The 23,108-nt window shown below is 42.1% G+C and overlaps 1 long non-coding RNA gene across 1 annotated transcript; it reads right to left on the minus strand.

The window, feature by feature from the left end:
• Positions 1-16,258: 16,258 nt before the first annotated feature.
• On the minus strand, positions 16,259-17,017 carry LOC144377621 (uncharacterized). The gene is made up of 2 exons (XR_013438613.1): positions 16,667-17,017; positions 16,259-16,535 (listed from the first exon to the last, which is right to left on the minus strand). It is a non-coding gene; the product is annotated as an uncharacterized LOC144377621 (long non-coding RNA).
• Positions 17,018-23,108: the final 6,091 nt, after the last annotated feature.

Genomic DNA, 23,108 nt, shown 5'->3' on the forward strand with positions numbered 1-23,108 from the left:
TATACTATCTGAAATGAATATAACACTTTCCCTGTGGCAATTAATACTAATCTAAAACTAATATAATAGCTGGACTGTGGACTTTAATATTACTTTGATATAATACTATAGCATGTAAAACTAATATAATAACTACACTCTGGTCTTTAATATTGATGTAATATCCACACCATAGTAATACATTAGTTGCCCTGTGGACTTTAATACAAACATAATATCCATGTGATAGCACCTAAAACTGATATAATAGCTGTCTGTGACTTGTAATGCTAATATGATATCTATACTATAGCACCTACGACTAATATAAGTGCCACTTTTGCTTATTATTAATATAATAATTATATTGTAGCTTCTAAAGATAATACAATTCCTACCCTGTGGCCTTTAATAAAATATAATATTTATATCATAACCTCCAAAATTAGTGTAATAGCTTTCCTGTTTTCTTTACTAGGAATACAACTTCCATGGTTTAGCATCTTAAATTGATGGAGTAGCTGGTTTTATGGCCTTTAATACTAATAATGAAGCCAGATATAAAGATAGGTAGTTAGTGTAGTTAGGTAAATCAGTTCTAATATTAAGTCCAATAAAGAAACTGGACACCATAAAGAAAATAGAGTCCAATATAAGCCCAGAAACCTGAACAACACCTGAGGAAATTGAAATGTAACTGTCCCCAAGGCCCCAGGCCTGTCCTAAACAACTGGTAATGAAGCAGTTCCCAGCAAAACAGGGAGTTGTTAATCAAACCATCCTAGGCCCTTCCTGCCCAGATCACTGCTCCCTGCTCCATTGGTCCACCTGCTTCCCACCTGCATCTATCATCACTAGAGGGAAATAAAGTACAGGAATGTGGGAGGACAAAAGAAGACCATAGATATAAAAAAGGGAAGACTTCCCCTTTTCATGGATTCTGTCTTTCAGGTCCCCTTCTTCCTGGGGGGTGGGGGGAGTCTTTTCTGCTATCCTTTTATAAAGCCTTCCATATCCATTGAGTCCCATTGGTTGCTGGCCAAATAATTATAGATCTAGAGAGCCAATCTGACCAAACCAATCATTGGCTTGTAAAACCATAATTTGTTGGCATAGTTGCTCTGGGGTCCATTCTAATTATCAAGTAGCATTAGGCCACTTGTCATAGGTGTGGTTTTATTGTTCCCAACAGATTGGGGATTCTTGGTTTAAATGCCCAATAGTGGGAGTAAGCCATAAATTTCTATCCCAAATCTGATAGTAACCCTCCTTATACCTGTGACATGTGGCACTGATGGTGGAAGGTGAGGATTGGATAGGCCTGTATGGGACTTAACAATGGTAGAAGTCTGAAGATTGGTCTGTTCTAAAGTGAAAATGTTTTCATGACCTGGTTGTGATAAAGTTTATGGGCTTTTGCTTGATTCTCCTGAGGGCCTCAAGGACCAAAATTTGGAAATATCTAATCTTACAAGCATCCTGGTCATCATTTGGGTCCCAGTCAGGATCATTTGTGGGAACTGCCTGTTCTGGATGGATAATTGGGCTTGCTTCTAGTCTGTGCTGCTGGGCATGAGCAAGGTGTAACCATCCCCAAACTGTTCAGCTGCTCTTAGGGCAGCTTCCTTCTTATTGGATGTTAAAGTCTAGTTGAATAATAGCATAATATCTTTCCAGGTGAGGTCAAACACTTGGCATAAGTTTTGAAATACCTCAATATATTTTTCTGGAGCCTCTGAAAATCTTCCTGTTTTTATCTGTTTTAAGTCTTGAAGGGAGAAGGGGTATTTACTTTGATTGGTCCAAATTCTCCTCTTGGCATCTTCTGGAGGGGTAATATATTTGATCTGTCTATTGGGACAGATGTAGAGAGGTCAGGGTGTGCAGGACAGGAGGGTCACTGCTGGCCATCAGCAGGGGATGGAGATTTTATGAGTCCTCCTGATTCTTTCTCCTTGGTAGGTGATTCCTTAAGATATTCTCCCTTCATGGCAGCAAAATAGCTAAGTCTACTTTACATTATTATCCTTTAGGGCAAAGAAAGCCTGGACATATGGGACCTCACACCATTTCCCTTCCCTTTTGCAAAATCTATCAAGCTGTAAAATTTTATTAAAATTGATACTTCCCTTTGGTGGCCAGGATTTTCTATCAGGGAGTTTTTATTGAGGCAAGGCCTGATGGCAGAAAAAAATTAGGCACTTTTTCTTGAGCATCTGTGGGTCAAACTTATCCCAAATTTTCAATATTCAGTAATTGGTGTACCTAGCACACTGGAGAGAGAAGCTCCCATCTGAGTGAGAAGAGAAAAAATAACTCAGGCACCCTCACCAGAGAAAACTATTCATAGGACATCTCCCTAAGTTTGAGCCTCCTTAGGGTCCAGAAAACCATCTGTCATCTGGCTTTGCCAAGGTTGTTTCTGGCCCCTTTTGGCAAAGTGCTAGGGTCCTGGTTTTCCCTGTTCCAGAGACCCTGGGAGGATTCAGACTTAAGGGCGTTACTGCTTTCTTCCCTGCCACTATAAAATCCTCAACTTTTTGTTTTTTGCCCACTCTTCTTGTTCATTTTTTTGCCCCATAGACTGAAGGAATCTCCTCAGGGTGAAGGGGATATCTACTGGTTGTAAGGCATATATCATTTTCTATTGTTATGCTCGAATTCGGGACCCCCAAAGACCACCAGAGACCCAAGATCGATGTAAGCAGCAAAGAGGTGTTTATTGCGAGCTAGCTCCATCCTCCGAGCACACACACAACAACTGGTGATGCTGAGAAGCCCTGAGCCCAGGGTTTGCAACATTTTTATACATTTTTTGGAGAGGGCAGGGACTTCACATACATCATAGCATCCCTTAGCAAATCATCACACACCGTGGGAAAATCAAATAACAACTCTAAAACATGATTAGCACATTCACTGGTGGGAACAAGCTGGGTAGGGGTGATTGGTCAGATAAAAGGGGTATTCATTTGAACTGATTGGTTTAAGCCAAGAGGGGTGTACGTTCTGAACTACATGGTTTCCCAACATGTTATCAACCACCATAAACTACTGGGAAGGTTATCTGGCATCCTAGGTATTTCCCTGTCTCATGCTAATTGGTGGCTGCTAGGGGGCTGCTATGGATCCCCACCTAGCCTGACTTAGTCAGGGACATCTGGTGCATCAGATCTCTCCTGTTATTTGTAGATAAGCACATTCCAGGACAAAGGCCATGTCCTTTCCTTGGACAGGCTTTGCTCCTAGATAGAGGCTGGTTTTTCACTATGGGAGGGACTCATGGAAGGGTTGATTTTAAAATGTCTCCCTCTGGCAGCTTAAAGAGAACACAGTGCATTTTAAGCATTGGAATGGTAATGGGGAAATTTTAAACAGACTAATGAAAGTTACCTATGTGCATAATGGGAACCTGGGCCTATTCTTACTAATCATCCCATGTCTTTCTCTCAGTACTACAAGCTGAATTGCTAGTGTTTCTGACCTGCAAAGGAAGGGAAGTATCCAGGAGCAAATAGATGCGGGGGTGAGGAGTGTTGTGTGGCCCACATGGAGGCAAATGTAATTGGGGCTTTCCCTCAGTGCCATTCATCTACTGATCACCCTAGATACCCCTTAAGGCATTCGGGAGGAGTTCAAGAGAAGGAATCTTAGGAATATGTCTGAGTGTAGCCCAGACCAGAGTTCTGCAGTTGTTCCAAAATCTGTCTCCACCTCCACACATCCAAGGTAGATTGGAACTGTGTACTCATGCCAATTGCTCTCTGGGCCTGGACAGAAAAGTGGGAAGTGGCTTTGGCAGAACCCAACATATCTGCTGTGTACCAAACAGGTGATTGAGAGCTGCCTAGGCTGAGAAAACTTTCACCCGAGTCTTGAAGAATGGTGGCTGCACTAGCTGCATTTAAGTAGCCATTGGGTACCCACTACCATCCTCCAGAAAGAGAGAGAATGATGCACCTCAGGCAGATGTGGGGTGCATGAAGAGGAGTTTACCTCAGTGTTGGACTTCAATGGGACCTCCCATGTGTTTCTGCCATTAGTGATGAGTCTTTGCTTCCCTGATTGTTGTAGTATAACACCAGAGAAGCACCCCAAGGCAAGTGTTGAGTGGAAAGTTGAAAGGCTTTATTAAAGGATAGCAGAAAAGTCCCCACCCCCAGGAAAAAGGGGACCCAAAAGGCAGAATCCATGGAAAGGGGAAGTTGTCTCCCTTTTATATGTAAGGTCTTCTTTTGTTCTTCCATATTCCTGTACTTTATTTCCTTCTGTCTTGCATTGATGGGGGATTCAGGTGGGAAGGCCAAAAGGTGGGAAACAGGTGAACTAATGGGGCAGGGAGGAGTGATCTAGACAGGAAGGGCCTAGGATGGTTTGATTAGCATCTTCCTGTTTTGCTGGGAGCTGTTTCATTAACAGGACAGGCCTGGGGCCTTGGAGACAGTAACATTTCAATTTCCCAGGTGTTGTTCTGGTTTCTGGGCTCAGATTGGACTCCATTTTCTTTATTAGACTCTATATTAACCCTGATTTACCTAACTACACTAATTGCCTATCTTTAAATCTGGCTTTAATAGTATTCATACTATAGCATCCATAATTAATACAATAGTATTAATTATGGATGCTATAGTGCTGTGGCCTTTGATACTAATATTGATAGTGTAGCATTTAATACTAATATAATAGCTGCACTGTTACCTTAATACTTACATAATGTCCTTCTATAGCATCTAAAACTAATGTGACAATTTGCCTATGGCCTTTGCTACTAATATAATATCCATCCTATAGCATCCAAAACTAGTACAATAGCTGTCCTTCTGACAGTATCTTAAACTGGTATACTAATCTGACCTGTAGCCTTTAACTAACATGGTATCAGTACTATAGCATCTGAAGCTAATGTAATAGTGCTCTATCACAATTAATACTAAAATGATACCCACATAGTACCCTTTAAAAGCAATATAAGAGCTGCCCTATGATCTTTAATAAAAATATATCCTATCTTCTAAAACTAATATAGCTGCCCTGTGATCTTTAATATTAATGTAATATCCATATTATAGCATCTAAATCTAATACAATATCTGTACTATGGTATTTAATGTTAATGTAATACATAATACAGCATCTGAAACTGTTATAATACCTTCCCTGTGACCTTTGATAGTAATAAAAAAATTAAAACTGTAGCATCTGAAACTAATATTTAGCTGCCTTAAATTGTAAGAGTAAAAGAAATTGAAGTTAAAGTGTGAAAGACCGGGCATTGTAAAGTTTCCAAGCTGCAAGGCCTGAGTTAAAAAGTGAAGGACCAGGTATTGTTAAATTCCTTCACTACACCCAAAACCTGAAATTCCTGTAGCTATAAGAACAATGCCCGGAACTGCCCAGTAAATATTCCCCCTGACCCTCTGGTTGTTTAATAACCTAGGATCCTGTGTAGCCTGGCACGTAGGCATTCAAGGCCCAAACCAATCAGTTTGAATGTGTACCTTGCTTAGGAGTGACCAATCACCCCCGCCCGCCCTTTTCCCGCCAATGAATGTACTAATCAAGTCTAAGAATTATTGTTTGATTTTCCCGCGGTGTATGGTGATTTGTTAAAGGAGACTGTGATGTGTGTAAAATCCCCGCCCTCCCCAAAAAGTGTACTTAAGCACTGCTCAACCCCTGCCCAGGGCTCTGGGATGCTGTCCTTTCTTGAGTGGGCACGGAGCCCCAGCATGCTGGATCAATAAATCCCCATCTGCAAATTGCATGAGTGGTCTCTTGGTGGTCTCTTCCTCCAACACTTCTCCGGTCCCTTACAAAATAACAATATAATATACACACTTTAGCATCTTAAATTAGTATAATAGCTGCCCTGTGGCCTTAATACTAATATCCAAACTATAAATAAAACTAATTTCATAGCTCACATTTGTATTTAAATTTTCTCAAAATAGCCATACTGTGATCTCTAAAACTCACATAATAGCTTCCCTATGGCCTTGTTTTTTTTTTTTTTTGGCGGGGGGAGGTGGATACCAGGGATTAAACTCAGAGGCACTCAACCACTAAGCCACATCCCCAGCTCTATTTTATATTTTATTTAGAGACAGGGTCTCACTGAGTTGCTTAGCACCTTACCATTGCTGAGGTTGGCTTTGAACTCATGATTCTCGTGTCCCAGCCTTTTGAGCTGCTGGGATTACAGGCATGTGCCACCACACCTGGCTCCCTTTGGCCTTTAATTCAAATTATAACATCAAAAACTGATATAATATCTGTTCCCTGGCTTTTAATATTAAAATGGTACCCATAATCCAGCATCAAACACTGATATAATAGCTGTCTTGTGGCTATTATTATTAAAATTATATCTATATATAGCATCTAAAACCAATATAATAGCTACCCTGTAACCTCTATTATTAATGTGATATCCATGGTATATCATCTAAGACTGACAATGAGTTGTCCTATGACCTTTAATACTAATATCATATTCATACTATAGCATCTAAAGCTGATAGAATAGCTGCCCTGTGGCCTTGGGCGCTAATACTATATCCATACAACATCATCTAAAACTGATAAAATATTTGCCTGTGGCCTTTAATAGTAACATAATATCCATAGTGTATCATCTAAAACTGACATAATAACTGCACTGTGACCTTTAGCACTAATATGGCATCTAAAACTAATAAAATAGCTGCTTTGTGTTCTCTGATACTAATGTATTATATGTACTATAGCATCCTAATGAAGTATTATAACTGACTTGTGGCCTTCCATACTAACATAAAATATATACTATAGCATCTAAAACTATATGAAACATGAACTGTTGACTTTAATACTAATATAAAATCCAAACTATAGCTTCTAAAACTGAGATAAAACTGCTGTAAGGCCTCTGGTGTTTGTGTGACATTCTTACTATAGCATTTGAAACAGATATAATAGGGCTACAGTTGTGGCTTAGTGGTAGAGCCCATGCCTAGCCCGGGTGAGGCATTGGTTCAATCCTCAGCACCACATAAAGATAAATAAATAAAGGTATTGTGTCCATCTACAACTAAAAATATATTTTTTAAAAAAAACAGATATAATTGCTGTCCTGTGCCCTTAACATTAAGGTAAAATAAATATTTTAAAATGTTAAACTAATATAATATTTGCCCTGTGGCATTTAATACTAACATAATGTTCATACTGTAGCATGTTAAACTGATTAATAGCCACTTTTGACCTTTACCACTAATGTAATATCCATACTATAACATCTAAAAATTATATAATAGATGACCTATGACAGTTATAATGTTATGTATATGCAATAGCATGTAGAACCAATATAATAGCTGCTATGTAGCTTTTAGTATTAATCTAATAGCAATAATATACCATACTAAAGTGATATAATAGCTGGCCTGTGTCCTTTTGTATTAATGAATATCAACTATTAATATAATAGCTACTAATATAATAGTTGCAGCATGGCTTTCAATAGTGATTTAAAATCCATACTACTGTATTTTATACTAATAAAATCGATGTCTTTTGATCCTTAATACTAACATGATGTCACTACTATACCATCTCAAAGTAAGATCACAGTTGCCTTGTGGGTTTTATTATTAATATAATATTCATACTATAACATCCAAAAAACTAATATAATAGTGTGACCTTTAATATTAGCATCTTACCTAAATGAATGTAATAGTTTCCCTGTCACTTTTATTACCAATGTAGTATCCATATTTTAACAGGTAAAATTAATATAATAGATGCCTTGTGACCTTATTACTAATAAGCTATTCATACTATAACATCTAAAAGTGACATAAAGCTGCCTTGTGGCCTTTAATACTAATATAATATCCATATCATATATGATAACTTCCCTGTGGCCTTTAATGCTAATGTGATATGAGTATGTAGCATCCAAAACTAATATAATAGCTGCACTGTGGCCTTTAATAATGATATGATATTTATACATTTATATATAAAACTATTTTAATAGCGGCCATCCGACTTTCATTTTTAATATCCATATTGTGGCCTCTCTCTATAAATAATAAGTATCTGCCCTGTGGTTTTTAATATTTATATGATACCCAATCTTTGGCTTCTAAACCTGATATGATGGCTGCCATGTGGCTTTTAATACTAATGTGATATCCTTTCTATAGCATGTAAAACTAATATAATAACTGTCCTTTGATATGATATCCATACTCAGGTCTATTAAATAAATATAATAGCAGCCCTCTAACCTTTCATATTAATGTAAAATCCATACTCTAGTATCTAAAACTCATAATAGGTGTTCTGTGGTCTTTAATACTAATGTCCATACCATAGTATGTAAAACTAATATATTAGCTGCCTGGTGACCTTTATTATTAATATGATATCATAACAGTGTCTAAAAAACCTATGACAAGTGACCTATAATCTTTAATATTAATATAGCCATACAATGGCATCTGAAACTAATATAATAAATGTCCTTTGGCCTTCTATTTTAATGTGATGTCAGTATTATAGCATCTAAGTCTAATATAATAGCTGCCCTGAATAATTAATATTAATTTGTGATCCATACCACAGCATATGAAATAAATATTATAGCTGATGTTTACCTATTTTTAAAATATTTATTTTTTAGTTATAGATGGACACAATATATTTATTTTATATTTATGTGGTGCTGAGGATTGAACCCAGTGCCACACGCATGCTAGGCGAGCGCTCTGCCTCTGAGCCACAACCCCAGCCCCCATTTACCTTTTAATAGTAACATAATATCTATAATATATCATCAAAAACTAATATAACAATTGCCAAAAGGCAATTGTTATATTAGTTTTTGATGATATATTGGAATATCATGATATCCACTCTGTTGCTTCTGTCATTTATGAGGCCTCTGACACTAATGTCTTTATAGTGGTCTCCAATACCAATATAACATCTTTTCTGTGGTCTTTAATATTAATATAATGTTCACAGTGTGGCCTCTAACACTATTGTAATGTCCCCGCTGTGGTTTCCAATACTAATGCATCCTCTCACTCACATTCCCCAGTGGTTATTGCTGTACCAGATTTGCACCTACACCAAACACTGTGTTTTGGTGTAATGTAAGGATGCCCCTAGGTGACCACCACATAATCTACAACCCAGGATACCAGGGAGTGTCTCCATAGAAATCAATCCTTACTCTCACCACCTGCCCCAATTGGGAGAAACACTCCTTTTCCACTCAGATCCAGGGTTCTTTGCCTGGAACTCTTTCTGAGAGGCCACTCTCTGAATTTATGACTTCAATAGATGGAGAGAGCACAGGTACACATTTTTGTCAGAACACCTTCTTTCAGTTCTTTGGAGGTAAATACCTGGAAATAGAGTTGTTGAGGAAACAGACCTATTCCACACATAGGTCACATGTTTTGGATTATTATAGGTATATATAAAGATTCCAATTTCTCGTCATCCTTACCAGCACTTGTTTCTTTAAATTATTTTGATTATATTAGTAGAAGTGAGAAAATTTCACTATGGTTTTAATTTGCATATCCATAATGACAGAGATGTTAAGCATCTTTTCATGTTTGTTGGTGAGATATGTATTCAAGTTCTTTGTCAATTTGAAAATTGGGTTCTTTTGTGTTTTTGTTGTTGAATTATTAAAGTTGAGTATGTATTCCACACAGCAGGACCTTTTCTCATATATATTGCAAATTTTGTGTCCATTTTATGCATTGTTGGGCCATGATAAGAAACACATATTTGGTCTCTGTCTCAGTTTCCTGGCACTTAGCTCCTGATCCTTGGATCTGTGAAGCAGTGTGTCAGATGCCAATGAAATGATCGATGGTCTAAGGCTCCTGGGTAGCCCAGGATGACTGGTTACAGTGGAACTAACCCTGTGATTAGAGAGTTGGAACTTGAGCATTCCCATACTTTTGGGGATGATTGAGAGGTTAAAGGTTTGGTTTATCACCAATGAGCAGTGATTTAATGAACCATGGCTACTTAATGAATCATCCATATAAAGCAAAAGGACAGAATTTAAGGACCCTCTGTTGCTGAAGGTGCTGGGGGTGCTGTCTGGAGAGGGCATGAAAGCTTCACTCCCTTTACTACTTATCTTTCCCTGTGTGTATGGTCATCTCCCTGTTGAAGTATGTTATTTAAGATGTTTGAAATATATGCTTGATGGTGAAATGGTGGTACTAAGTACACTATTTTCCTGGCTGCCTTGGGCCACTTTAGCAAATGACTCTAACAGAAAAAAAGATCATGGACTTAACTGCATTGAGTCTAACAGTCCTGACCAAGGACTATCTGTGCACTTATTTATGCTTAATTTTATTTCTTTCTATTGTGTTTTAAAATTTTCTGGAAGCATAATTGTACTTTAAGACATATTTAAGGGACTGGGGTTGTGGTTCAGTAGTAGAACACTTGCCTCACACATATGAGGCCCTGGGTTTGATCCTCAGAACCACATATAAATAAGCAAATGAAATAAAGGTATTGTGTCCATCTAAAACTAAAAAAAAAATTATCTATTTAAGAACTTCAGTTTTGGAGGATGCAATTATAGAAAATGCTTTATTTTTATTGTAGTTTTCAAAGTTTATTTTTTCCTAAGTAGTATTGCTGGTACACAGGAAATCAAAGAACCTTTGTCTATTGGCATTGCACTTTGCTTCTTGCTATCTCCATCCATTCTGATCAAGGCATGGGATTGTGAGCTGTATTTCTGCTTGATTTCTAAAATCATGTCCTAGAATAATCCAAACAATGATCTCCAGAACTTCACTAGGATTGCCACAAGGGGGCTCAGGGTCACCACTGAATGGTGAGTGGTGAGTGTCTTGCCCTGCCCACAGTGATAAGCAGGAAGCACCTGGATCCACTTTTCCTGACCCCTTGAAGCTCCCTCTTGCCAGGATTGTGGATGATGTAGTCCCAGGATTAGGACTGTGGATAATGTAGTCCCATGGTTTGCCTGCTCATTGTAGGGGACCCAGGAGCTTCCATCCCCTTAGGACTGTCAATAGTGCAGTCCCATGGTTTGCCTACATACTTTTGCCTGCAGTTACATGGCATCTGCTTATCCCAGTACCCTGAAGATTCTGAGCACTGTTAGGGAGAGGGTTAGTGTAAAACCTAGGGTTAAGGTTAGCAGTTTGCCTGCTGTCTGCTAGGGTTCCTAGCAGTTTTGGCCACTTAGAATTGTGGGTAATGTAGTCCTGTGATTAGTGAAATCACTGTGGGTGATCTGAGGAGACTTTCCCCTTAGGAATGTGGACAATGTTGTCCTGCATTTTGTCTGCTCACTGCTCAGAAAGGGGGAAACACTGGTGACTTCCATCATCTGGCATCCCGGGTAATATAGTTCTGAGTTTTGCCATCTTACCTCCATCAGGAGTCCCATGGAAGCTGAAAGCCACATATCCTGGTGCCCCAAGGATTCTGAGTAGAGTAGGATCAGAATTAGGGCTATGGTAGGTTTAGTGTTTTTTTTTGTTTTTGTACTAGGGATTGAACCCAGGTGTGCTTAAGCACTGAGCCACATCTCCCACATTTTTATTTTTTTTTATTTTGAGACAGGGTCTCGTTAAGTTGCTTAGGGCCTCGCTAAGTTGCTAAGGCCAGCTTTGAACCTGTGATCCTCCAGCCTCAGCCTCCCAAGCTGCTGGGAATAAAGGTGTGCACCAAGGTTTAGCATTTTGCCAATTATCTCCTAGGGATCCTGGTGGTTTCTGGCACTTAAAATTGGGGGTAATGAAGTACTATATTAGTCCACTCACTGTAGGTAATCCTAGGAGTTTCTTGCCCTTTGAGAATGTGGGTAATGTAGTCTTGCATTTCACCCATTCACTGCAAGGGGAAGGCCCTGTTGACTTCTGCCCCTTGTCAGTGTGGTTAACATAGTCCTGAGTTTTGCCCACACATCTCTTCTAGTAGTCACATGAAGCTGAATGACTCGTGCTTGCATTGGTACCCTGAGGATTCTGAGCAGTTAGGGTTAGGGCTAGGATTATTGCAAGCACTAAGTTTGGGGTAATATTTGCCCTTTGCTGATTTCTACATGGGATCCTGGCAGCCTCTGCCACCTCAGATTGTGGGTAATGCAGTCTGTGCTATGCCTGCTTATTGTGGGGGATCCTTGGAGTATTGGGTGCTCCCTAGCATTGGAGTGCAAGGAGAGTGAAGGGTAAAGAGGGACAGAGGGTGGGCTGGGGATGTGGCTCAAGCGGTGGCGCGCTTGCCTGGCATGTGTGCGGCTGGGGTTCGATCCTCAGCACCACACACAAACAAAGTTATTGTGTCTGCCGATAACTTTTTATATTAAAATTCTCTCTCTCTCACTCTCTCTTAAAAAAAAAAAAAGAGGGACAGAGGGAAACAGGGCAGGTGCCCACTGTGCCGCTAGGAGAGATTGAGGGTGACATTGAGGTACAGGAAAAGTTGCTTTAGGGCAAGCTCAGTTCAAGTGGTCAAGGGAGGACAGAAGAGTGACACAGGGTGACAGAAGGGAGATCACTGACTTGAGGAGAAGCAGAGTCCTGGAGGCTATTACCATGTAGTGAATGAGGGGTGATGGTGCCAGCTGTACCTCAGCTGAGCTCTGCACAGGGAACAACTGACCAAGGACCCTGTTTCCCACTGAAGGAGATTTGGGTTAATGAGATGAAGCTTCTTTTTGCAGGATCAGAACCAGACAAGGAGTCTGCTGTACCCTCAGATTTGGTCATCATCCCCAAACCCACCAGTTGCTGAGCCATTAGAGCCAACCATACCTTTCCCACTCAACCACAATCATTAATGCCAGATAACCCCAAATCCTACTCTATAGAGCCAAAATCCCCAGGCCTATAGCATTTTCAACACAGATCTCCTGGAAGAGACTCAATTTCAAGGCCCCTGGCTGCCCGGTGCTGTCATTCCCTCAGAAGTGGGGCCATCTCTGCTGCTCAGTTCCCTTCCCTCCTTAGTTGGAGACCACTGTGTAGAGAGGGAGTCTGAGGCCCAGGGGTGATGAACTTGGCTCAGGTAGTCCATGCTGGCTGGGCTGGATGCTGCGTCAGCCTCCCTGTTGAGGCCATGTTGTGCCACATGTGGACTGTGCTCCCTTCTCTCTCCAGTGGGTTGTGGAATTCCTTTGCTTACAGGATTTAGCTACCCATTGTAGCAGCAATCGCCAGAGTGTGTCTGGAGGAGGGTCCAGCCCCAAGTAATGAGCTGGCAGAGGTGGACAGCTTCCTGGTGACAGAGCTCCCACCACACACTTCTGATTTATGCTCCCCAGGTAGGCCCTAAGAACCATAGGCCTAGACAAGCTTTTCTGCAGGGCATGAGGTTGGATATTGACCAATTTATAGACTTGCCATCTCAAAATATGCCTATGAAGTCTTCCTCAAGAATCTCTGAAAACTCTAATAGTCCCTCTAGTCTACATTTTTCAAAAATAGCAGTTTTGCTTTCAAATGAAAGAGTACCCCATACATCAGAGCAGATGTGGGCATCCCATCTACTCTGACCTTGCCTCGGCATGCTTCTTTGGTGTTGTTCTTCAACAATGGGGAAGCAAGAACTTGTCACCGGTCAACAGCGGTAACACAGGCATGTTGGGCTATATGTGGAGAGCCAGATCATGGGATTTCAATAATTTCACATCTCCCAGCACTACGACATCCTGTGTGGAGAGCTGGGGAACTTGGTTTCTCTGGTGGCAGCACACCTAGGCCAGTGGATCTGCATATGGGGAGAAGAAAACTGGTTTTTTTAATGACAGGATGGCAGAGCTTTGGGGATCTGTATGCAGAGCTAGAGTCTTGGATTATATGTTGGCAGGAATCACAGGGCTGCTGGAATCTAAAGAACAAGGGACCTTTGTTTCTATGATGTCAGGGCATGTATGGCTACTAAGCTGTACATGGAGAGGAGTAAAATAATGCTTATAATGACAAGATACATAGGTCTGCTGAAGTCTACATTGAAAGTGTAGAATCTTGATTTCTACACTAAAAGATTTTATTCACTGCAATACTTGCAGGCCTCTGAGAATTCACCTGGAGAGCCAGGAAACTGGGATTTCAAGACAGGACTTGTAGTGATGTTTATCTCTAGGTGTAGAGCTAAGGAACTGTTTTTTTTTTTTTTTTTTTTTTTATCATGGCAAGACTCCCCAGGCTAAAGCACAGTAATTTCAGAGGCAGGGACTTTGGGTTATATGATGGCAGGACTCTTAGGCCTGCTGAGGTCTATGTGGAGAGCCAGGAAAATTGGGTTCTGTAATGGCAGGGATGCTGGGTTCCATGCAGAGAGCCAAAAGTGGCTTTTATAATGACATTATATACAGTGCTTCTGGGTTTTTCTTCAAAATCCAGGGAACTTCCAGGTGCAGTAGAGAACATCTGTAATCCAGTGGCTCAGGAGGCAGGAGGATCATGAGTTCAAAGCCAGCCTCAGCAACAGTGAGGCACTAGGCAGCTCAGTGAGACTGTCTCTAAATAAAATACAAAAAAAGGGGCTGGGGATGTGGCTCAGTGGTGGAGTGCCTCTGAGTTCAATCCCCAGTACCAAAACAACAACAACACCCACAGGAACTGCAATTCTAGGATGATGGAACTATCTGTCCTGCTAATCTTTATGTGGGAAGCATTGAAGCTGAGGTTCTATTTATGGAAGAATTCCCAGTCTCCTGGGGTCTACAAGAGAGACAATTAAGTGAGTTTCTCTGGTAGCAGTGAAGCCAGAATTAGACAGGCAGTCAGTGTAGATAGGTAAATCAAGTCAGGTCAGTTCTAGGAGGCTAATTTGAGTGAATTGGAGACTGTCACCTGAGGGACTTTATAAAGAACCTGCCCCTGCTTCAACCTGTTGCCAAGGTAACCTGTCCCAAGAATTTCCCCTCCCTACAGGGAGCTATAAGGTTGTTAATGTGTCCTTGGCTACTCTGACCTGCCCTTCCCCCTTCAGCCCACCAGTTTCCCACCTTTTGGCCCTCCCACTGGGCATTCCTGGGCCTAGTCACTAGGCAGGAAGTAGAAAGATAAGGGGGAAAAGGCAGGAGAACAAAGGAATCCTAGGACATACAAAAAAGACAGAACACCTGGCTTCTTGGGATACCAGGATACCAGCTATGGCTTCCTTCTCCCTTGCTGGAGGAGTCTATGTTACCCCTTTTAAAATAAACCCTGGTTCTCATGCTTGCCTCAGTGTGCTTCTTTAATGTTCAGACTTCAACATGTGGGGAAGCTGGACTCTCACTGATAACCGGCAGTGTTACTGCTGTTTACTTCCCTGATCACTGAAGTATAACACCAGAGAAGCATGCCGAGGCAAGTGTAGAGTGGAAAGTGGAAGATTTTATTAACGGGTAGCAGAAAAGACTTCCTCCTGGAGGAAGAAGGGAACCCAAAAGGTGGAATCCATGGAAGGGAGAGGTCTTCCCTTTTTTATAGATAAGGTCTTCTTTTAGTTCACCCCCATTTCTGTCCTTTGTTTCTCTTTATCCTGCAGTGATAGAATGTCGGGTGGGAAGGCCAAAAGGTGGGAAACAGATGACTGGAGGAGTAATCTGGGCAGGAAGGGCCTGGGGTGGTTTGATTAGCACCTCCCTGTTTGCTGGGAGCAGTTTCATTAACAGTTCCTTAGAATGGGTTCCAGTATTGGGGACATTAACATTTCAATTTCCCCAAGTGCTGCTCTGGTTTCCTGAACTGCTATCTTGATGATGGTCTCATCATCATCTTTTTTTTTTTTTTTAATCTTACTCTACATTAGACCGAATTTACCTAACTACCTATCTTTAAATCTGGCTTCAGCAGTGTCAGCAGGGCACTCAGTTCCTCTGAACTCTATGTTTAGAAAAGTGGAACTGGGGTTCTGTTGATGGTAGGACTCACAGTGATGCTGGGCTTTACATGATGAGCTAGTAAATTAGAGTCTATGATAGCAGTACTCACTGGGAATCTTGGCTTTTTTGTGGAGCATCCAGAACCTGGGATTTTATCATGGTAGTAGAGCTGGGGTCTATGTAGAGAGTCAGGAACCTTGACTTGTGGAGAGCAGGATTTGCAGAGATGGTTACGTCCTCATGGAATGTCGGAAAACAGAATTGAGGGAGCCTTCTGGCTGGAGTGATGATGAGGTACATAGTAAGATGGACCTTAAACAATGGTGAGGATTTTAATTAAGGCAAGGACATTCTAGGCACTCAGAACAGCAAGAACCAAGGTGAAAAGAGAGGTGGCAAGTCAGAAAGACACAGGGTTTATTTAGAGGAGTGGTTCTTAAATTTTTTGTCTCAGAGGCTGAGGTAGGAGGATCACTTGAGAGGTCTTGAATTTGACTCAAATACTGGGCAACAGAGCACAATCCCATTTTCTATGGAACCTCCTGCTGCAAGGACACCGGGCAGCCTTGGCTTTAGCTTTCCTGGGAGGCCACTTGGGTGAGCAAAAAGAGGCCTGGGGTCGCTCACCCGGAACCCCAGCTCCAGCAGCCGGAACCGCGCAGATCGCCACCTGGAAAGAGACCCCGCCCTTGAGGCTCAGGGGGCTAGACGGAGCCCGAGTGCGCAATGGCAGGCAGCCCTGTGCGCCCCACTGCTTCCTTCTCTCTTCCGCTGGTCCTCCCGTGCACACCATTAGCTCACCTGGACACTACTGTGGGTTTGCTGTCCGTCGTGATTGCCTCCGCCCAGGTGAGCGCAGGCTTCCCACTTGCGGAGGCATCGGAGAGGGAGAGGGCGGGCGCGGCAGGCAGGATGGCGGCCTGCTGGGGGGATGGCTGGGGCGCGGAGGCTCCTGCCACTGGTATATGGCACTGCGGATATGGCAGCGCGGGGGAGAGGGGCGCCCTGTCCACAGCCGCCTTCGGGAACTCTGACTAGGCACCAAGGTCCTAAGGTGAAGGTCAGGTGGAGAGGGACAGCTCCCTCTGACCGCGCAGGCGGTGGTCGCATCCTTAATGCAGAGGGATCTGCGCTGCTCTGGAGCCTGCCTCTTAGAGGTCAGAGCTGTAATTAGCTGGAGGGACTCTTGGAGGCTGAGAGCACCTGCATCTCCAAGCACTGGGACAGTGTGCCATTCACTCAGGGAGGCTAGGCACCCAATCTTCTTCTTCTTGTTTTTTTCCTTTGTTTCTTGTTAAAATTTTGAGTAACTATCAAAGTAACTTTAAAATTGAAAATAAGAAACCTATTTCCATGGCTTATGATTTTCAGAAAATTGTTTTAGCAGTATATTGTATTGGGGATATATGATCACAACACCCAAGTTTGCTGGGTTCCATGTGTTGATCCAGGAAACTAGGTTTCTATAGTGACAGTGCTTCTGGCCCCCTCTGAAATTCAGTGTCCGTTCTTTCTATAATGGAAGAACTTCCAGGGTTACTTGACTCTATCTGGAGTGCCAGGATTTCTATCTGGGTTTGTATAATATGATATATGCAGTGCTGCTGAGCTCTGTGCAAACATCAGGGATCTAGAGCCTATTGTGACACTGGGCTAGTAGACACTTGTAAAACAACAGAGAATGAGGTTCTATATTAGTAGGACTCATAGGGATGCTGACTTTTATGTGGAGAGAGGGACATAGGTGTCAATGATGGAGGAACTCCCAGTGCTGCTGGGCTCTCCCTGGAGTGCCAGGAAAGTGGATTTTTGTGATGGCAGTACTCACAGTATTGTTGACCTCTGTGTGATCATCAGGGAGCTGGACTGTATGCTTACCAGATACACTGGGTTGCTGGGCTTTGCATTGAGAGCCAGAGAATGGGGTTCTAGGATGGCAAGTTTTGCAATCCTGAGGATCTTTGTGTGCAGAGAGAAGAAACTGGATGTCTATGATTTCAGGATTCTCAAGTTGCTGGGATTCACATGGAAGACCCAAGGAAATGGTGTTCTATGAATTCAGGGCTCACAGATTTTCTCTGCTCATGGAGAAGAGAAAGGGATTCTAAGATAACTGGATAGGCAGCACTTGTTGGTTCTAGGAAGAGGACCAGGGAACAGTATTTCTTTGGATGGCAGAATTCCCAGGGCAGATGAACTCTACTTAGAGAGCCATGGAAGACAGGTACTTTAGATTTCAGGATTCCTGGGGATGCTGACTGTATGAAAGGTGGGGTGTTAATGGTATTTTAAGATGGCAGAATATGGGAAGCCAAGGAACTAACTTGTCTTCTGTAATTGAAGGATTATAAGGGCTACAGTAATCTACATGGAGAATTGGGAAAATGGGATTCTATGATTGCAGAACACTTTAGGGATCTTGATCTTTATGTGCAGTGACAGGGAGCTATGTTTTTCACTAAGGGCTGGTGATCTCTGCATTCCAAGCTGGAAACTGGAGTTCTATGATGGCAGGTCTCAAGGGATTCTGTGTTCCTGATGGAGAGGTGGACCATGTTGATTCTAGTGATGGCAGAATGTGCAAGGATGTTCAGTTCTATGTGGAGTCCCATGAAACTAATGTTGTATGCTTGTAGGTTTCACAGGGCTTCTTGGCTCTACATGGTGAACCTGGAAGTTCATTATGGCTTGATGTTCAGGACTGCAGCCTCTTCACAGATTGCCAGAGAACTGGGGATCTATTAAGTCAGAACACCCAAGGCTTCTGGAGTCTGTTCAGAGATCTAAGGAACCCTAGTTCTATGATAGCAGTACACTGAAAGCTGCTGGACTGTATATGAAGAGTAAGGGAACTGGCTTTATAAAGTTGCAGAACTTGTAGAAATGCTGAGCATTTTGTGGAGAGCCAGAGAACATGATATCTAAATTGGAAGGAAACACAAGATTGGACTCTATGAAAAAACAGGATATTGTTTTTCTACTGAGCTCTTTTTGGAGAGCCAGGATACTGGAGTTCTAGAAAGGCAGCAGTTGTAAAGCTGCAGGGCACTTTGTGAGGAGCCAGGAAACCAGGACCTATTAGGGCAGGATTCTGAGGTCTTCTGAGTGCTAGGTAGAGACCAAGGAAAATGGAGTACTATTATGGTAGGAATCACAGCACATTTAGATAACATATGGAGAGGTGGGAAACAGGGTGTCTATGATGGCACACATTGTGGTACTCCTGGTAATGGGATTCTATGATGGCAGGGCTTGAAAGGATTATAGACTTGATGGAGAGCCAGGGATACGTAGTTTTATTGATGGCATGATTTGGAGTTCTACTGGACTCTATGTGTTGGACTAGTAATAAAGGATTTATATGGATAACAAGCCTCATAAGGCTGCAGAATTATACAAGGAGTACCAGAGAAGTGGCATTTCTGATGACATGATTTCCAGTGTTGCTAAGTACTGTTTGGATAGCCCAGGACTGGGATTCTAATGATGAAAGAAAACAGGTCTTCTGAATTTTATGTGGAGAGTCAGGGAAGTGGATTTCAGGATTCACAGAATTGCTGGATTCTATGTGGAGAGTGAAGAATGTGGGGTTCTATGATGGGAAACTATTCAGGACTGCTGGAATCTATGTGGTGAGACATTGAGCTATAATTCTATTGATGTCTAAGTACCAAAGGGATGTACATGGAGAGCCAGTAACTGGAATTGTATGATGTCAGGACTCATGGTTCACTAGACTCTGCTTAGCCCAAACAGTTGTGTTATTTGATGACAAGACTCATAGGGATGGTAGACTCTATTTGAGCACAAGGGAACTGGATTTTTATGATAGCAGGATTATAAGACTGCTGGTCTCGGGCTGGGGATGTGGCTCAAGCGGTAGCACGCTCTCCTGGCATGCGTGTGGCCCGGGTTCGATCCTCAGCACCACATACCAACAAAGATGTTGTGTCCACCGAGAACTAAAAAAAAAAAAAAAAAAAAAAGACTGCTGGTCTCTTTGTTCAAAGCCACGAAACAGATTCTATGATGGCAGGAATATAGGGAATTCTGACTTATTGTGGAAATACTGGAAACTGGGATTTTCTTGATGACATGACTCATTGGAGCTGTTGGGCTCCTGATACTGAGACAAGAAACTTGTGTTACATTGATGGCATTATGTCCATATCTTCTGAGTTCTATGAGGTAATTCAGGGAACTGGAGTCCTATGATGGTGTTTATCATAAGGCTACTTGACTCTCCATGGTGAGTCAGGAAAATCTGGGTCTGTTATGGAAAGACTGTAGGGCTGTTGTGCTATATGTGATGAACCAGGGAAGTGAGATTCTATGATGGTGGTCACTTATGGCTTGTTGTCTCTACATGGGGTTCCAGGGAGCAGGAGTTCTCTGATGGCCGGTCAACCAGCACTGCTGTGCTCTATGTAGAGACCTAGGGACCTGATGTGCTATGATGGTGAAAAACCAGCCTCTACCTCAGAGCAAAGCCTGTCCAAGGAAGGGACATGACCTTTGCCCTTGGAAAGACCCACAGAGCACTCCTAGGCACATTCCCACCCTGCTAAGTGGTTTATCTACAAATAACAGGAGAGATCTGCTACACTGGATGTCCCTGATTCAGTCAGGCTAGGTGGGGATCCATAGCAATCCCCTAGCAGCCACCGATCAGCATGAGACAGGGAAGTACCTGGGATGCCAGATGACCCTCCCAGTAGTTTATGGTGGTTGATAACATGTTGGGAAACCATGTAGTTCAGCATCAACAACCCTCTTGGCTTAAACCAATCAGTTCAAATGAATCCCCCCTCTTGTAGTAACCAATCACCCCTACCCATCTTGTTCCTGCCAATGAATGTGCTAATTATGTTTTAGAGTTGTTGTTTGATTTTCCCATGGGTGTGTGATGATTTGCTAAGAGATGCTATGATGTATGTGGGCATCCCTGCTTTCTCCAAAGAATATATAAAACTGCTGCAAACCCTGGGATGGGGCCTTTCAGCGTCACCAGTTGCTGTGTGTGCATGCGGAGGACTGAGCTAGCTCACAATCAACATCTCTTTGCTGTTTACATCGATATTGGTCTCTGGTGGTCTTTTGGGGGTCCCGAATTCAAGCATAACAATGGTAGGACAGCCCAAACTATTGGGTTTCATGAGGAGACTCAAGAAACTGGCATTTTATAGTGGAAGGAGTCTCAGCATTGCTAGGTATATGTTTAGAGCCAGGTAACTGGGGTTTTAGGGGAACAAAAATTTCCAGCTCTGTGCTCTATTTGGAGAACCAGGGAACTAAGATACTGTGAAGGAAGAACACACAATACTGATATTATTTATGTAGAGAGCAAGATTACAGAGTTTCTGTGATGGCCAGACTCTTCATTATACTGGGGTCTATGTTGAATGGCACAGAACTGGAGTCTTTGATGACAGAACTTCCAGGTCTGTAGGGATCTTTGTGTAGTGCCTCAGAACTGATTTTCTATGAGAAGTGCATACTTGACTGCTGAACTCATTGTGTAGCAAAGGGATCTTCAGCCTGTGATGGTAGGATGTTCAGAATTGATGGCTTTGAGTGGTAAGCAATGGAATAGTGAGTCAATGATGTCTGGACTCCCAGAGCTGCTGCTTTTTTATATGGCGAACAAGGAAGCTGATGTTCTGTTAATAAGACTTGAAGTGCTCCAAGATTTATGAGAAATCTCAGGGAAGTGTGGTTCTGTGATGGTAGGACTCACAGTACTGCTGGACTCTGGTAGTATGGGAACTGGGATTCTATTGATGACTGGACAACTAGGACTACTGTCTTCTAGATAGAAAGACATGGAACTAGTGTCTATGACAGCAGTACACATAGGGCTGCTGCAATCATCATGGAGACATAGAAAGTTGTGTTTCCATGATATCAGAAATCCAAGGACTGCTGGTGTCCACATGGAGGTAACTGGTGTTGTAAGATGGCAGAATTCACTGGGTTACTGGGCTGTATGATGGCAGGATTGACAGAGCTGCTGAACTCCATATGTAAGCAAGGGGAATTTATGGTATGCCTCACAGTCCTGCTGGGATCTACTTGGAGAGCAAGTTAACTTGGTTGTATGATGGCAGGAATTGCCAGGCTGCTGGTTTTAATGTGGAGAGCAGAGAAAATGGGTTTCTTTAATGACAGGATTCCTGGGGCTGCTGGTGTGTATGTTCAAGGGAGACAATTGGGTTTCTATGATGGCAGAAATTGCAGGGCTTCTTGAATTTACATGGAAGTCACAGAAAATTGGGGATCTGTGATGTCAGGACTTACAAATTTGCTCTGCTGTTTGTGGACAGCTAGGGAAATGGGTTCTTATGATGGCAGGATGTGAAGGACTGATGGACTGCTGTAGAAAAGCCAGGCAACTTGGTTTCCATGATGCGTGGACACATAGTACTGATGGGCTGTACATCAGGAACAGGAGAATGGCATTCTATATGGTCAGGAAATCATACTGTCCAGAATTTTCATTGCTAGCTAGTGGTCTATAATGCTCATGGTCTCAGAATTACCATGGCTGGTGGAATCTATTTGGAGACCCACAATGCCAGGGCTGCTTCTGTTCATGTTCAAAGCCAGGCAATTGGGATAACAATAGCAGGAAACTCAGGGCTTCTGGGCACCAATTGTACAGACAGGTGACTGGAGTTCTGTTGATGGATAGATATGCAATACTGTTGAATTCTATATCCAGAAAACTGGAGTTTTCTGATGGAAGGATTCTTAAGGCTGATCATGTCTACTGGTAGATCTAAGAAACTTGATATCTAAAATGTAAACAGTTGCAGAGTTGCACATGTCAGGAACATACAGGATTGCTGTGCTGTATATGGAGACAGCATAACTGGTGTTCTATGAGAGCAAGAATCACAGGTCTGCTGTGCTCCGTGAAAAGAGCTGACAGTTTTTCTTTTCTTTTTTTTTTTTTAATGGGGGATGAAACACCATAGCTATTATAATTTTTTACTCAGATCCACATTTTTCTTCCTGGAACTCTTTCGGAGCCTGTCCTTCATTTTCATGACTGAAACAGATGCAAAGAACACATACACATTTTGCTTTGAATATCTTCTTCCAGTTCTTTGGTGTAAAAACCTAGGAACAGACTTAAGTACTATGATAATTCTAATAATTCTAATTTTAACTTTTTAATGAAACTGCAATTATTTCACACACAGGTTACACATTTGTCTTCATTCTTACCAATGCTTGCTAT

This window comes from Ictidomys tridecemlineatus, chromosome 5 (assembly GCF_052094955.1).
Source record: "Ictidomys tridecemlineatus isolate mIctTri1 chromosome 5, mIctTri1.hap1, whole genome shotgun sequence".
Taxonomy (NCBI): domain Eukaryota; kingdom Metazoa; phylum Chordata; class Mammalia; order Rodentia; family Sciuridae; genus Ictidomys; species Ictidomys tridecemlineatus.